We start from the raw sequence: 3830 nt of genomic DNA on the forward strand, positions 1-3830 counted from the left end.
TCTGAAAAGGACCCGTTTATCCCGACTCTCTGCTTCCTGTCTGCCAACCAGTTCTCTATCCACGTCAGTACATTACCCCCAATATCATGTGCTTTGATTTTGCACACCAATCTCTTGTGTGGGACCTTGTCAAAAGCCCTTTGAAAGTCCAAATACACCACATCCACTGGCTCTCCCTTGTCCACGCTACTAGTTACATCCTCAAAAAATTCCAGAAGATTTGTCAAGCATGATTTCCCTTTCATAAATCTATGCTGACTTGGACCGATCCTGTCACTGCTTTCCAAATGCACTTCAATTTCATCTTTAATAACTGATTCCAACATTTTCCCCATTACTGATGTCAGGCCAACGGGTCTATAATTACCCGTTTTCTCTCTCCCTCCTTTTCCAGGGATAACTTCCCTGCTCTTCTTTGAAATAGTGCCATGGGATCTTTTACGTCCACTTGAGAGAGCAGACAGGATCTTGGTTTAATGTCTCATCCGAAAACCGCATCTCCGTCAGAGCTCCGCTCCCTCAGCACTACACTGCCTAGATTTTTTTGTGCTCTCGGGGACTTGAACCCACAACCTGCTGACTCAGAGGCAAGAATGCGACCCACTGAGCCATAGCTGACACTGGAAATGACTGTTGTCAATAATTAGCACCAATACTTAACACATTCAAATGACATTTCTCTGTCTGCTGTATTAACTGAGGAGTTAGTTAAAATAAATGTATTAATCCCTTCATTATAAGTAGGCGACAGAGGAACATCACATGAACGTGCTGAGCATTCATCTGCGATTATCACTAACAGTCATTTCAAGCTTGATATTGGAAGAGTAGGCCAAGATACTGCAGGCCTATTTATATATTTATTCCAGTAGATGGTCTTTTAGAAGCGATTCGCATTTGCTTATGAAATTCTAATTTATTATCGTGAATACCAGCCTAGATTGCATGCTCAAACTTGAAGCTCTTTGGAAGTAGTAATTAGTATGTACAGGCGCTAACAACTGTAAAGGTTTAGCTGCACACTCTTTGACAGACATCTGTGGTCTTAAAATTTAATTTAGATAGGACCAGAAGTAATTATGAAATGAATACAAAAGGTTAAGGAGGCTTTAAAAGCCCTAGTCAGACTAGCTTTGCCCTGAAACTCCGTGGCCTGTGATCCCAGCAGTGACGCTGAGATTGTGCCCACTGCTGCCCTCCAGCGGTATTGCATCAGCAGTCCGTGACACTGGAGCTGTATATTGGCCAGCCAATGAGATGTCGCCAACTTGCTCTGCCGCCCAAGTCGAAGTTCTACCCCATACTGCCTTCCATTATGAAGACTAAATAAGGTATGTCTCCAGCCTATTAGGAGGAGATCCGCACTTTTAAAATTTACAAACGGTAAACAGTTGAGATTTGCTCGGGTATCCGAGATTGTGTAGTTGGCAGCTTCTTCTTTGGACAGTTGTTAACAAGATAATTAACAGGACTATAGATCAGCATCCTTCCTGGTCTTAAGTCTCAGGATAGGTTTGGATAAAGATCCTTCAATATATTTAATTTCATTTTCAGAATGTCACCCCTACTGTCCAGGATGCCACTCCTGATCCCCAATTAGTCATAAAGATCAGCACTTGCCGGGACTTAAAACTGCTGACTTCAAGAGAAAATGTTCTCATATAGGAGTGACTTAACATACTTTGTGCAATGTTTTTGAGAAGCATTTTGCTTTCAAAGCATATGCACACCAGAATGTTCTTCGGTAAGGTTATCCGGCAGCAACATTTACAGCTCCCGTACTTACATATTTTCATTTCTGCTTCTTAACTGAATACAAAGGGCTAGAATTTGCTGTCAAACTTACGTGGGGCGAATGTCACTCGCAACTTCAGGCGAGGGCAGATGCACAGTTAAACGTGAGAATCCAGAAGTTGCAAACTGGACTGTGCTGTGCCGCCATTAGCTTTGCAAATACGACATCTCATTTGACCCACTTTTGAAATGGATTGAGCAGCGCGAAGTTCCTGCACTTGCGCAGTAAATACAAACTAAACTCACCGCAAAAAGTTAGGGTTTGTCCGCTCTATCTAATGGTCTGATAAGTATTAATTATGATCAAACAACCTCTCTAGGACTGAAGAGTGTGGAGTCTCATTCCTTCAGGTTTCAATTATTGTTGGAGGTTTAAAAAAAATGTTTTTGGTCTTTTTTTTCATTCTCTATTAATCCAATCTTTCTTTCCCTCTCTTTATTTTACTTTTTATACCTGATTTGATATTGAATTCACTATTCTAAATGACACTTTCTGGTTCAGACTTTGCGCTACTCATTAACAATTCTTTGATCTGATTGGTTAATGAGACACACAGTTGCTTTTTTAAAATTATTTATTCGTAGCCAATCTTTCCAATTCTTTGTCAAATCACAAACGCCAGAGGTCACCTTGCACACATCAAGGATCACTCTTAGCCAAAAGGCCGAGAGCCACTGCACTGTTCCTGGAAGTACTGCAATACCAGGTTCGTGCCATGGAGGTGGATGGGTCAATCCACCCCACCCACCTCCTATTTCCAAAAAGCATAGGAGAACCACCTTCCTGATCCAGGGAGAACCACTTTAGGGTCATGGTTACTCCCCTGTCAGGTCAGTTACGCATGATCTTAGCCAAAAGGCCGAGAAGCGACCCTGTTCACACAGGTCCCAGATGTCCTGTAGACGACTCCGCGCTGTTTTGACCTCCCACTTATGCTGGCTACAGTAAATTCTGGCCTAGTATGTGTCAAAAGAGGGTCAAATTACTTGGGTGCATTGAAATTCTTTTGATTGGCTTTTTAATAGAAACATAGAAAATAGGCGCAGGAGTAGGCTATTCGGCCCTTCGAGCCTGCACCACCATTCAATATCATGGCTGATCGTTCCTTCAGAACCCCTTTCCTGCTTTCTCTCCATACCCCTTGATCCCTTTAGCTGCAAGGTCCATATCTAACTCCCTCTTGAATATATCCAATGAACTGGCATCAACAACTCTCTGCGGCAGTGAATTCCACAGGTTAACAACTCTCTGAGTGAAGAAGTTTCTCCTCATCTCAGTCCTAAATGGCCTGCCCCTTATCCTAAGACTGTGTCCCCTGGTTCTGGACTTCCTCAACATCGGGAACTTTCTTCCCGCATCTAACCTGTCCAGTTCCGTCATAATCTTGTAAGTTTCTATGAGATACCCTCTCATCCTTCTAAACTCCAATGTATAAAGGCCGAGTTGATCCAGTCTCTCCTCATTTGTCAGTCCTGCCATCCCTGGAATCAGTCTGGTGAACCTTCGCTGAACTCCCTTCATAGCAAGAACGTCCTTCCTCAGACTAGGAGACCAAAACTGAACACAATATTCCAGGTGGGGCCTCACCAAGGCCCTGTGCAACTACAGTAAGACTTCCCTGCACCGATACTCAAATCCCCTTGCTATGAAGACCAACATACCATTTATCTTCTTCACCGCCTGCTGTACCTGCATGCCAGCTTTCAAGGACTGATGAACCATGACACCCAGGTCCCACTGCACCTCCCCTTTCCCTAATTGCCGCCATTCAGATAATATTCTGCCTTCGTGTTTTTGACACCAAAGTGGATAACCTCACATTTATCTACATTATACTGCATCTGCCATGCATTTGCCCACTCACCTAACCTGTCTAAGTCACCCTGCAGCCACTTAGCATCCTCCTCACAGCTCACACCGCCACCCAGCTTAGTGTCATCTGCAAACTTGGAGATATTACACTCAATTCCTTCATCTAACTCGTTAATGTATATTGTAAAGAGCTGGAGTGCCAGCACCGAGCCCTGCGGCACTC

General features: G+C 43.6%; 1 pseudogene; it reads right to left on the reverse strand.

Annotated features, from left to right (window-relative positions):
- Positions 1-2464: 2464 nt before the first annotated feature.
- Positions 2465-2666, reverse strand: LOC139264834 (U2 spliceosomal RNA; annotated as a pseudogene).
- Positions 2667-3830: the final 1164 nt, after the last annotated feature.

This window comes from Pristiophorus japonicus, chromosome 5 (genome assembly GCF_044704955.1).
Source record: "Pristiophorus japonicus isolate sPriJap1 chromosome 5, sPriJap1.hap1, whole genome shotgun sequence".
NCBI classification, from domain to species: Eukaryota; Metazoa; Chordata; class Chondrichthyes; family Pristiophoridae; genus Pristiophorus; species Pristiophorus japonicus.